We start from the raw sequence: 14,441 nt of genomic DNA, 5'->3' as shown, positions 1-14,441 counted from the left end.
TATGGCTTGTGTAAGAGCTATGTACAATTCTTTATTACGAGAAATAGGCTTTTAATCTCTCTATCTAACTTCAGGAGAAAATGGATCACTTAATTTATATTTAGCCTTACAGTTCTTTTGAATCGGACCTACGTATATCCCAGAAAATTGGTCGAAGTGTTTGTCCAGGTCGCCATCGTTGATTACCTTTTCACAGGCACAGCAACTTTTGGTTGTGGCCCAATATTTCTTTGAGAGTTTTACGAAACTGCTTAATGCAATCTTCACATGAAATTTTATAAAATTTAAATTATTTCAAATTTATTAACTTATTTTTTTAATTTACCTTCATAAGTCCATAACTCATTCAGAGTTGGATCATATTTGTGGGCAATGTAGAAGGATACTGCACACCATTTTAGCACCTTTGTTGCCGAAGTAGCCGAATTATTTCAGCAGATCTCATAGTTTTTAAGGACCGCTTCTATGTCTGCATATATAACTACAGGAGGTGATAGCTTCTTATGATATCCTTTGAAAGAAGTGGTCGTATCCGTTTATTAATGATAGTGCGATAGCACGACAGAACTTTTTCACATTCAAGTTTATTCTGTAGACAGTTATCGCAAAAATATTTTCCTGCGTGCAATTTTGAATATAGGGATAGTGCATAATTTGACGGTTATTAATTCCTAATATATTTACGTGGTTTGGTAGAATCTCTTGAGTTTTAAATGTGGGTCCCATATTTTTTATACCGTCATTGTCAATTTCATACACATTAATGCTAAAGTCTTTATTTTTTTTCTCGAACTGACTTATTCTGTTTTTGGTAATTGGAAACTCAATTCCTGAAAAATCAAGACTCATTCCTTCATAAAAAATGACTCCAGCATTGATAATTATGTGGTAGTTTGCGGGTTTCGTCAATTTCTCCCGTGAATATTTCTTTTGTTGTGGCGTTGCAAAAGTAGTATTCTGAAATCGCTTGTTAGCTAGGTATGCTAAAATTGCCCACTCAATACAAAAAAACATCAGTGTTTTGAATATTTATTATTGCATTTCGCGATCTTATGCTATTCGGAGCTGATATGAAACCGCTTGCAGGAATGTTTTCTAGCTTAACAATAGTAGCTTCAAAATAATTAAAGTTCTTGATAGCCCAACCAGAATCCTCTTCCTGGAACTGCTCGATGTTATTAGAGATTCTATTGCTGCATTTAACTCTACAGTAATATTTTCAACTTTCAACCGATCTCTACGCCGTTCCAAAGTGTTGCCTGGTTTCAACGGTTTCTCCGTCATCTATTATATTCATATAAATCCCGTACACTCTTAACGAGAATTTGATTGCTCTATATTCTGACATATTTTAAGTAAATTGGATTGGCTTAATTGATAAAAACCATTTAAGTCAATTATATTTTCGTTTGGGTATTAAATTTTGTATGCTTTTACAGGAAACTTAGAGTTAGTCACAATTTGTGAAATATTTTTATAATTTACATCTTCTCGGACCGAAGCATACTTATGGTTATCGAACAAGTATGGCAAAAAATTTCTCTTTTTCGCACTGGATTATTCTCCGAAATCGTAAGATTTTTTGTAGGACTATTTGGTTTCTTACCCTCATCCAGTATTATCCGCTTGAGGGCATTTGCTGATGTTGAGGGAATATCGTTTCGAACAATATCTGGTTTCTGTTGTTTTCCTTTGTCCTTCTTGTTCATTTAAATGCTGAATGCATTTTGGGGTCCTTCACAATTTTTATAGTGCTCGTCAAATTTATAGTTGGGAACTATACGGTAGCACAAGTCACAGCTTATTTTAGAACTTGCCATTAAAACCTTGAAGGCATTCCGAGGTTTGGACTGACAGTGATCACTAAACTCACACATCTTCACAACCACAGCACACAAATCACATGCAATTGTAAACTCCATTTTTTATATTTGTAATGTACTTAAATATATATATAGTGACATATCTATAATAACCTTGTCCCCTCTACTTTAGTCATAAGTAATATATAGATACCTTTCTATGTAAACGTAATCGACCATGAAAATGAAAAGGTAAACTTTCCCAGACCTTTATCTAAACACAGACAGATCGCAGGCCTAAACTATTTTCCCACACTGCGGTTGAAAAACAAAAGAGTCATATTACCAAGACTCTTATACTTAACATTCATACCGAAATTTTCCATAGCCGATCAAGGTTAAAGTAGGAGTCCTGTTACGGACACTTAAAAAGAGATATCTTGTATTCAAGAGAATCGAACTTGAATAGAAGAGAATTAAGCTTAGATATAAGAAAGTTCTCTCAGAGAACATAACAATTGGACAAGCCCAAAACCAAGGCTTCAACAAAAATTAAGACTTATGTTAATATCAGCGCCCTGCTGATTACAGTTTATCACAGTACATGTTTAAGAGCAGTTTATATCAGCACACGGCTGACTACAGTTTAAGACAGTTCACGTTCAGGAACAGTTATTATCGGTACATAACTAAGTGCACTACTGTTTAACTCAACCCGGTGAAGTTCAGTTCAAGACACGAAACTATTCGAGTCGGTGTTCTTTATCCTAAGAATCTTGTAATAATTCGGTTTGATAAAATAAAATAATTTATTCATTGGCGCAGTCGGTAGGATATTTAAGAAGTTCAATTCGGTACTGGTCACCAAGGATACTATACGACCAGTATCCTTGACCATCGAAGTGTAAATTGAAATCCGCAAAAGAATCGCGATCCCTAATCGCAAAATAAGCGTGGCAAAACGTAGCCGCAGACATTGACTTAAAAGTTTTAAAATACTTAAGATTTTTAATTAATTTTAAAAGTGAAAAAAAAACTAAACGAACCGTGACAAAACGTAGTCGCAGACATTCACTAAAGTTTTAAAATTCTAAAGAATTTTAATAAATTTTAAAAGTGAAAAACAAAAAAGAACCGTCACCAAAACGTAGTCGCAGACATTTACTAAAATTCTAAAATACCAAAGAATTTTAATTCATTTTAAAGGTGAAATAACCCAACAAAGTTATTCACCGAAAAATTCTACAAGTAAACAAAATTTCACAGGTGATAAATTAAAAAATACTCAGCAAAGACATTTCAAAATTCTACAAGTGAACAAAAATTTCCCAAGTGAAACAGCCAAGACATTTAACAAGTGAATAACATTTTACAAATAAATAAACGAAAGACATTTACAAATTTATAAAGCTCAACAAAGCAATTCAACATTAATAAAATAAGTTTTACAAAGAATCAAATACCATCTTAGTAAAATAAAAACATTCAAAAGAAAAAACTAAAGACTTTGTGAAAAAATAAAAACCAACATAAAAGATGACTTCAGAGATTTATCTGAATCAGTTGTTAAGTCAACTGAAGGAGCTACACTATTTTGGTGGAACTCCATGCAGACTATCCGAGTTCATCAATCACGTGGAGTTTTTATTACAACATTACCCAACACAAGATACGAGACGAGCTCACGTCATATTCGGAGCAATTAGAAGACTGGTAGTGGACTCAGCACAGGAAACAGTGACACAAGCAGGAGTAAACAACTGGCCATCTATGAAGGAAGCACTATCCACATCATTTAAGGATCAACGCCCTTATGAAACTTTGATAAAACATCTTGGAAGCAATGAATACCGCGGAAGTACCAGTAAGTTCATAGAAACATTAGAAAATAGATGTCGAAATATTTACGATAAGTTAGGCTCATATATCAATATTATGAATAGTAATTTTGCGAAACTTAAAGAAACGAAAGAAAACCTAATAGTATACACTATTAGAGGACAGGTTGAATTAAACAAAAGCGTTACAATAAAACCATCTGCAGTATGCTCGTCTGAACAGAAATTCTATTTACAACAATTTTCATATCAGTACCATATTTTGTTAGGCAAACAATATTTAGAAGCAGCAAAAGCAATAATAAATTATAAAAACGAAACAATTACACTCGGTTCTAAATCTTATAAATTCACGCATGATGACATTGATCAGGAGAAGACCGAAGAAAATCGAACCTCTGCTGCACGTTTAAGGAAGCGAAAGAAGTGCAAAACCGAGGTGCAAAACTCACATAAGGCAGGGTCGTTCCTGGCAGCGACCAACAAAAAACTTTTATTTCCACTCTTCTTCGGGAACGTATTGTCAGGCTGAACATTTTTGGGCTTGGCAGCCTCTTCGGCGACCATGTTCTGGTATCGCTTATCCAGAACCGCCTCACATTCGCTGCAAAGGGGAAGCGAAGTTTAGCCCAACTGTTCTTCCTACTTTCTCTTTGTTCCTGAATCGACTTTGCTCATTATTAAATGGATGAGGATAGCATTCGTTATCCGTTTGTCATCGCCAATAGACAGTAGAGAATCATAAAAAGCTCATACTGTATCGATTAGGTTTCTCAAGGCTGTAGCTGATGGCTGGGACATTTTCGGCAGATTGAAATGTGGCGATATATTATCAAAAAAAAATCAGACAATCATTATCGTATCCCCGCTTCAGGCAAGCCAGGGCTTTGGGGTAATTAACCGCAGTGACTTGGAACGCCCTGACTATGCCAGTCGTTAGCCAGACACGATATCAAATGATTAAATTTTTTAATATCGTGCAGAGTGTCATCTTTATCGACAAATTTTTCGAAAAATCTTACAAAATTTTTAAATTTGGAGTGCTTTCCGCTGAAGGTTGGAAGAGCAACGCTTGTCAAACGGCATTGGGAAGTGCGCTTCACCGGCGGAGCAGCATCGCCTGCCTTTGCTTATTAGCGAAATTATTAATGATTTTGCCATCTTTTGCTTCGAATTGATTCTGAATCAAAGAAGCATTTGCGATGTGCGAATTAAAAATTTCTAATCGACATTCTAATTTGACTAGATTTAGAGAGTCGACCCTCTTGTAAATACTGCTGCGTTCGGTATATACTCCGCATTATTCCATCTCGTTTATTTTTAAGCTATTCGATATCTTTGCTCGCCATGTTGTTGGTCTTAAAAATAAAATTAAAACTTTATATGTTAATTTCTTCGGCACTAATACGCCGAAAACGCTGCGAATAACAAGAACAACGCTTGCACTTGTCTCTCTCCTTTATATGTAACGACACTTAGCGGAAAATGATGCACTGGCCGATAAATAACAGACAACGAATATATAAGCGGGATGGAAGTCCCTAAAAAATAGCGTTGAGGCTCGGAAAGTGGCAGACACGCGGCCAATTTCGGACGGCAAAGCGAAGTCGATTGAGCCATTTCCGTCTGTCTTTCCGTCTGTCCGTATAAACGCTGATATCTCAGGAACTATAACAGTTACAAAGTTGAGATTAACCATGAAGATTCTTGATTCTTCTACTACGCAGCGCAAGTTTATTACAACATCCTGCCACGCACACTCTAACCCCCATAAATCGCAAAAAAACTAAAATCGCTGAAATCTCAGGAACTAGTAGAGCTAGAAAGTTGAAAATCAGAATGTATAATCTTTAATGCTAGCGCATCTTATAGTGGCCACACCCACCCAAACACCATTTTCCCTCAAACTAATTTTTACCCATCTAGCCACTCTCACCCTAACGCCGACAAAATCCCGAAAACCAAAAATTCCAACATCTCGGGACCTATAAGTGATAGAAAGTCATGCTTAAAAACACGTATTTTAGAGGTGCCACTGCAACTTGCCACAAGGTTTCATCCGGTCACGTCGACTCTAACGCCCACAAATCGCGAAAAACTGTTGCATCTATAATATTATTATGAATACCTTCGTTTGACGTTGTATAACTTATTTCTGTTAATATCTATCGATTTGGCAAAGGCATTTTAAATCGGAACATAATTTCGCTATTTATGAAGAAATTAAGGTTATATGTGAGGTCTACATGGGCAGTGACGTATCAGTTACTCAACATACTTTCTCTGACAATAGGTGGCGCCTTGTGAATTTCCACTAGCAAAAGGAATATTTTAAAATTGTGTAAAACAGTAACGGGTATCTTATAGTCGCGGCATTCGACTATATCGTTTCGTCTTGTTGTTATCTAAAATTGGTGAAAATGTGTCCCCGGTCATTGTTTTTGGTATGCGTTGGGATGCATTAGAAATACTTTGCTTAAGATATGTTTATTTTTAATCATCTTTTAAAATTTTTCCAAAAATTCCGGAAAGCAATAAACTAATGTGAATAGTATTGAAGTATTTAGCAAATCATTCTTCATGTTTATTAAGTAGTTTTTCCTGATACCGATGGTCTGCAAATCAACATTGTAAAGGGATGTATAAACTGCGTAAAAATGTTATATATTTTTATTTTGTATTATATTTTATTTTATTTCAAACAGATTTTTTTATCCTTAAATTATATTAGGTTTATTTATGTTTTTCCTGATCGCGTTTTTTAGAGCAGTTCTTTCGAAGTGAGTATCAGATCCACAATAATTACAATAAATCTGTTGTGTGTATCCCCTTTTGCGCGGATCATTATTAAACAGAGCCTTGAAGGATTCCATTGTATAAGAAAACTTTTAGGTTCAACTATTTATTTGTTTATTTCTAAAGCTTAAACAATTATTATAGTATTACAATATATTTCCAATATTACAAATAGCTTAAACAAGTTATTTAGGAAACACCGTAGAGGAAATTTTGCCTTATGTATTTTACAATTGGTGAAAAATTGGGTAACTGGGTTAAGCTTCTTCCGTTATATATATCGATTATGATCGCTGACAAATACTTTGATAACATTTTTTTTTCAATTTTACCACGAACATATGAACTATATATATTGAGTGGGGAGAGAATTTCTCCTAGAGCTGTATATGGTATATCTCCAGCGGAGCATTCCAATCCATTTATATTTTGTTGATTTATGTGTTGCGGCTTAGAGTTTCCTTATCCAATACTTTTATGTTGAATGGCTGTTTGGAATGAAAGAAATTTTCCTTTATATACCGGACAGATTAGAATAAAGTTTTAGTTATGTGTGCACCGAAATGAAATAAAACTTCACGAAAGAAACAGGACCATGAGGTAATTTTGGATTCAAATATTATGTTGTACATAATTTAAAAATGAAATGTGGTTTATCCACTTCTATAAAATTTTTTCCTATGATCTGGATGCAGCAAAGTAAAAGTAATTTCGTTGGATTTGATAAAGACGAATGGATGCAACTCCTCACATATAAAGAAACTAGAACCAGTATGACTTCTTGATGCCTAACACAATTTTTTAAAACTCCTGCATGTCGTCTATGATTTGGGAAATCGGATAACCAGTTTGTTTTTGTAATTAATCAGTATGGTAACAAAATTGAGTTTGACTCTGAGTCTTGGAGATCTTTACTAAGACATGGTATATTTTTTACAACCTTCTTATGTTGGAATTCAATATTAAGACAACAAGTGGTATATCGTTACTATAATCTTATTATTCCTAAGTGTGTGTCATAACAAAAGTACGATATTCAGCTAGCCGACTTAGAGGGTACTTTCGGTAAAGATGTGCAAATAGATTTAACACGATTATGTTTTGAAATTTCGAAAAAGATGCGCAACGAATTAAAAGGAGATGTGCTTCTGCATAAGCAGACCATATAAACTAAGCAAATATCACTATCAAATAAAAAATAAAACAATATAAAATAAATTAGCGACTTAAAATAAGTAAACAACAAGTTGTTGATGAAATTCACAAGCCAGCACGCAAAAACTTTTTGCGTCGTAAATTTGTTCAGAAGAGGATTAACGATACATCGCAAATTGATATAGTTAAAATGATATCCTTTCGGAAATAAAATAAAGGGTATAGATATTTATTGACTGTTATTGACCCATTCTCAAAGTATGCATACGCCAAGTCAAGTCCAAGTCCGCACTGGATGTTACAGAAGCGATGAGAACTGTATTTAAAGCGAGCAAAAGGAAACCAAAGAATATTCAGTCCGATCAAGGAAAAGAATTCTTTAATTCGACTTTTAAAACATTAATGAGCACATTTAATATAAATTATTATCACACTTTCACACATCTTAAGGCTTCTATATGGGAGCATTTTAATCGAACATTAAAAAATCGCATGTGGAAAATGTTTAGTATGCTAGAAAATTATAAGTGGATTCATAACATAAAATATCTTGTAGACCAGTATAATCATTCATATCACCGAACGATTAAAATGAAACGTGTTGATGTTTGCATTAAAAATAAGGAGTTCATTTTGAAAACGGTGTATAATTTTCATAAATTTTCAGTAGATGATTTTCTTCGAATAACTAAATATAAGGGAGCGTTTATTAAGGGCTATGAACCTAATTGGACAACGGAGGTTTTTAAAGTTATAAAAGTTAAGTCTACATATGCAGTAACGTATGAGATAGAAGATTACAGAGGCAACTCTATTGATGGATCATTTTATGAAAGGGAACTACAAAAGGTTAAAGATAAGAATGCATTCCTCATAGAAAAAATACTTCAAAGAAAAAATAATCAAGTATTCGTTAAATGGAGAGGATTTGATTCGAGTCACTACTCGTAGATTTCTGTAAATAAAATTCTTTCGCAATTAGATATATAGTTAAGCATTTATTTATTTATATTTTATTTCTTAAAATACAATTTTAATACAAAATATATTTACATATTTACATATATTAATACTTTACAATTGGTTATTATCTTGATAACTATTTATTATATGTTCAATTTTTATGAATGCCGTTTGACCTGGTATAACTTATTTCTGCTAATATCTATCGATTTGCCAAAGATTTTTTAAATCGGAATATTATTTCGCTATTTATGAAGAAATTTATGTTATAAGGCCTCACATGGGAAGTGACGTCCCAATCAGTTACTCAACATTCTTTCTCCGACAATAGGTGGCACTTGGGAAATTTTAACTAGCAAAATGAATATTTTAAAAATGTGTTAAACAGTAACGGGTACCTTATAGTCGCGGCACTCGACTATATCGTTACATCTTGTTTTATAGTCAAATGATGAGATTTCTTCCCTAGTTAAAAATGTAAACCCTGAAAGTGGTAATGGTTGAATCATAGGCCATCAATATAAATTATGTGCATCAATGTAACTTAAGAAATTATTTCGTTTACTAGGATCAAAGTTATTTAAGTACTTATTATATGCTATTCTCTTACTGCATTGAGTTAAGCTCCCTCTTACAGTTCCTTTTAAAAAGTTATACATATAATTATCACTTATTAATTTTAAGTGTACGTTGAAGAACTTTAACATTGCGTCCCATGATATTGAGGGAGCAGTTACATAGTTTATTGCGTCTAACTTATAAGTTCTACGACAAATATTTCGAAAGTTTTCGAAGACATCTAAAATTAAAACGTCACTTCCTAAGTAAAGCTTTAAGTAATCCCCTATAGTATTACAATTAAACGTATCCCAAACTTTCTGTGCAAAACTGTATTCTTCAAAATTCAGAATTCAGAATTATAAAAACTATCATTGCTAGGAAACTTATCAAACTATTCAAATAATCATAACCATACACCATTCCTATGCATTTGTCTGAATTTTTCTCCATGAATTTTTGTTCCGAGAATTTTAAAATCCCTATCTTCCATATAGCTTGAAAATTTTTCCAAGCTAGAATTTAGAAACCGTACTGAATCTATATACCTAATTGTCGCGGGTCGATTGTCGATAGTTTAGTATTTAGTATTGGAATTTTGGTATTGTGCCCTCATGAAGAGATCGGGCACACTAGACAGATAAATATGGGACGCTCGTGGTGAGTTTGTCGTCAAAAGCCATGGAGTGTGGGAGGCAATACTGCGGTAAGCACTAGAATAAAACATACATACGCACGCTCATACATTTATGCGTTTTAAGTGGAATATACACTAGTGGCTGGTGTATTGAAGGCGGGTTGTCGTATCGCCGCCGTATGTGTAGGCAACTCCCACCCAATTGACGACAGAAGCTTTTATTCGCAGTCAGGGTACTGGCGACATTGGACGTGCACCCTGGTGAGAGGGTTGATCTTGCGCAGTCAGCGCAAAGTGCCTGGACGAGATGATGCAGCATTCGCCCAGAAGGAGTCCTCGTCTGAACGATGGACTGGATATAGTGACGCCACAACTGGATGGCAACGCGATAGTCCCGCAATCGAGTCGCAGGATGGCGGGCGAGGCAGTGAAGCTCCGGTGTCATCTGCTCAGCCGGCAGGTTTCAGATATGGCCGACCGGAGCAACTAATACACAGCCAGCTCAACAGCATCCGAGATGTGCCCGCAGTTACGGAACAAAATTTGGTAAAACATGTTGCATTCGCCACGCATGTGAGTAACCTCAAGGCCTTCTTGGAGTAATCCTACCCTCATGGCAAACCTTGTGGCCAAGCTCCCGATAAGTAAACGAATGGAATGGGCAAGGTATACTCAAGCTAGTCAGCCCTTTCCGAATATTGTGGACTTTTGTTCGTAGCTGACGGACTTAGCGAATGTGATCTGCGTGGTAACGCACATCGATGGAAAGGAGCCAAGGCGTCGATTGCTTCATGTCAGCATCGACCGTGAGTAGGAAGAGCAACAGGAGAGCTGCCTCAGAGGTTGCCCAATATGTGTAGGGCTTGGACCTGGACAACATGCAGTTTGGGACTCCCAACGATTCATTGGAGTCACACCTATAAAGAGGTGGAGGCTCGCCAGAAGACATCGCTTATGTTTTATGAACTTGCGAAGCGGGCATATGACTGGATCCTGCGCTGTGTCAGGAGAGTGCCCCGCGAACGGGATCTGACAGGCAGTTCGATGAGGACCGAGAACGACTACTGTTCCGTGTATTGCCGGTGACGCTATACGGAGGTGAGGAGTAGGTGGATACGTACGCGCTCCTGGATGAAGGTTCTTCGGTGACGATGGTCGACAACGAGCTGGTTGCAGAGCTAGGCGTACAAGAAGTACGTCGTCAGCTGAATATTGAATAGTTAGATAGTGCCACAAGAGAGCCTACTAACGTGGTACGTCTACTGATTAGTAGAGCAGGAAAGTGCTCCCGACATGTCCGGAGAAAAGTGTATGCAGTTTCGAATTTGAGTTTGCCGATGCGGAGCCTGCACAGACGAGATGTCAAGAGCGTGAACAAGGACGCTCGATTACCGATGAAGCCTTACGAAAATGCAGTACCGAAGCTGCTGTTGTATTGGACCATGGGCATTTAGGATTGCCATTGAGAACGAAATGGTTTGCCGACGTGTATGAAATGTGCGTGATGACGTTTGAAGCTGCATGCTCACCGAGCGCGGCGCATCATGTGAAGACTGAGACCAAGCGATTCCTGGATTCGGATCCCCGAGTAGTCAAGGCCATCGTGGACTACCACTACGTGGACGACTACGTGGACAACTTCGCCTCAGAATCTACCAGAGTGATGGAGATACATGCAGAAGGCGGATTTCAGCTGTGCTAGTTCTCGTCTAGTTGGCCCACAGTAGAGAGGATGCTCGGACTCAGCGATGACGCCGAGAGTATTGGATGGGCTGAGGCCGAGCAGAAGATTTTGGGAATGCGGATGTACCATAAAGTTGCCCCCATCGTGTCCGATGGGAAGAGAATTGCCACAAAAAGGGAATTCTTGAGTATGGTCATGTCGACGATTGACCCCTTGGGATTTCTGTGTTGCGTGATGATGACAGCGAAGTTATTGTTGAGAAAGGTCTGGAGAAGGAATATCTCAAGAGATGATCCACTACCGGCAATGATGATAACAGGGAAGTTATTGTTGTGAGGAACTGGAAAAAGAAGATCCCATGGGATCCCGCATCACTATTTTGGATCTGGGATAGTGAAGACCATCGAGATGCACGTGTTTGTGGATGCGAGTCAGTCGGCATTCGCGGCAGTGATCTACTGGAGGATCTCGAATGTGGACGGCGACGTGCAAGTGAGGTTCGTGTGAGCAAAGCTGAATTGTGCGCCGAAGATAGTGCGCTACAAGCAGTTCGTTGGGAACAGAGTAGCCGAAATTCTGGAGTCGACGAAGGTGGCCCAATGGAGATGGCTACCGTCCGCCGACAACGTGGCGGATGATGCGACTGGGTCGCAATGCAGCGTCGAACTAAGAGAGGAGTCGCGCTGGTTGAGACGACCGGTTTTCCTGAGGAGACCAGCTGGCCAAGAGTTGCACCCGCCGACGATGCGGATGGAGAAAATGAAGAGATGCCGAGTGAATTTGCGCCCGTTGGGGCGAGTGACACGTTTATATCGTTACAGAGATTCTCAAGCTATAGGCGATTGTTGAGGACTTCGGCCTGGGTCCTAAGGTTCACGCGTCGATGCCGTGGACAACGTGATGAGCTTGAGAACTATGGCCTCATTGTAGCTGTGACATATATGGACTGCCGCCATACCTAGATGGCAATGGAGTGTACGGGTGTAGGAGTTGGTAGAATTGATGATGCGCTATGTATATCATACAGCGCCAAGAGACGAAGTCTCACGGAGATGATTGTTCTCGTTGCCCACGTAAGAATGAAGCATTAAAACGTGGATGCTACGATGGCGGAGATCCGGACCAGGTTCTGGATTACGAGTCTGCGTAGAGTGCTTCGCATTGTGATCTCGGGATGCAGCGAGTGTAAGCTGCACAATAATCGGCCGATGCCGCCGATTATGGGACCCTTGCCAGAGGATCGTCTGAAGGCCGGTGGCTGGCCGTTTAGGAGCACGGGCCTCGAGTACTTTGGACCACTGCAGTGACCGTAGCTTGGCACCAGGAGAAGCGGTGGGCGGCCTTGTTTACGTGCCTGACGACCAGGGCGATTCATTTTGAACTGGCGCACGACCTGTCCACGGATTCCTGCATAATTGTGATCAGGAATTTTATCTGAAGTCGAGGGCCAGTACATAGACTGCGCAGCCACAACGGCAAGAACGCCTTTCGAGCGGACAGGGAGGCCAAGAGATTGCCGGAGATCTTCGAACCCGAGAGGATCCAGTCGGAACTGTCAAGTAAGGGCATTGAATGGATTTTTAATTGCCCAGCGAACCCGTCAGAGGGCGGAGTCTGGGAGCGAATGGTGAAGTGCGTAAAGAGGGTGCTGCGTCACACAGTGAAGGTGGTGGCGCCGAAGTAGCATGTCTTGGAGAGTTTCCTAATAGAGGCGGAGAATATTGCTAATTCGCGTTCGCTCACCCATTTGCGGACCAGGAAGCCCTCTTACGCCAAATGATCTGCTCAAGGGAGCAGCGTGCCTGCCGGTTACCCCCAGCCTGGATGGAGACCTTGTTAAGGAAAGAGCTCGCGGAGGTAGTAGCGCATAGCAAGGATGTTGCGGATCTTGGAGTACCTGCCGACGCTGACACGAAGAGAGAAGTGGTGCCGAAGATCCGATTCATCAAGGAGACATCGTATTCGTTTGCGATCCAGCCGTGCCGCGTCGAGACTGGCGGAACGGCGTCGTTGAGCAGGCCTTTGCTGGAATGGATGGACCAGACCAGCACGAGTTAGAATCATGGATGGAGATCGGACTCGCTGGATAATGCGGCCCGCTTCAAAGTTGGCGGCTTTGAATTTAAGTGAAGGGGTTTTTCACAGTGGTGGGGATGTCGCGGGTCGATTGTCGATAATTTAGTATTTAGTATTTGAATTTTTGTATTGTGCCCTCATGAAGAGATCGGGCACACTATATTGATAAATATGGCGCATTTAGTTTTATGGCTTGTGTAAGAGCTATGTACAATTCTTTATTACGAGGAATAGGCTTTTAATCTCTCTACAATTCAGTAATAAATAAATGTATATCATACTTAGATAAATTATGAAAAACTTCAGGAGAAAATAGATCACTTAATTTATATTTAGCCTTACAGTTCTTTTGAATCGGACCTACGTATATCCCAGAAAATTGGTCGAAGTGTTTGTCCAGGTCGCCATCGTTGATTACCTTTTCACAGGCACAGCAACTTTTGGTTGTGGCCCAATATTTCTTTGAGAGTTTTACGAAACTGCTTAATGCAATCTTCACATGAAATTTTATAAAATTTAAATTATTTCAAATTTATTAACTTATTTTTTTAATTTACCTTCATAAGTCCATAACTCATTCAGAGTTGGATCATATTTGTGTAGACAGTTATCGCAAAAATATTTTCCTGCGTGCAATTTTGAATGTAGGGATAGTGCATATTTTGACGGTTATTAATTCCTAATATATTTATGTGGTTTGGTAGAATCTCTTGAGTTTTAAATGTGGGTCCCATATTTTTTTTACCGTCATTGTCAATTTCATACACATTAATGCTAAAGTCTTTATTTTTTTTCTCGAACTGACTTATTCTTTTTTGGTAATTGGAAACTCAATTCCTGAAAAATCAAGACTCATTCCTTCATAAACAATGACTCCCGCATTGATATTTATGAGGTAGTTTGCGGGTTTCGTCAATTTCTCCCGTGAATAT

This window comes from Drosophila eugracilis, unplaced genomic scaffold, assembly GCF_018153835.1.
Source record: "Drosophila eugracilis isolate 14026-0451.02 unplaced genomic scaffold, ASM1815383v1 contig_1945, whole genome shotgun sequence".
Lineage (NCBI taxonomy): Eukaryota > Metazoa > Arthropoda > Insecta > Diptera > Drosophilidae > Drosophila > Drosophila eugracilis.
Note: the sequence above shows the minus strand (reverse complement) of the source record.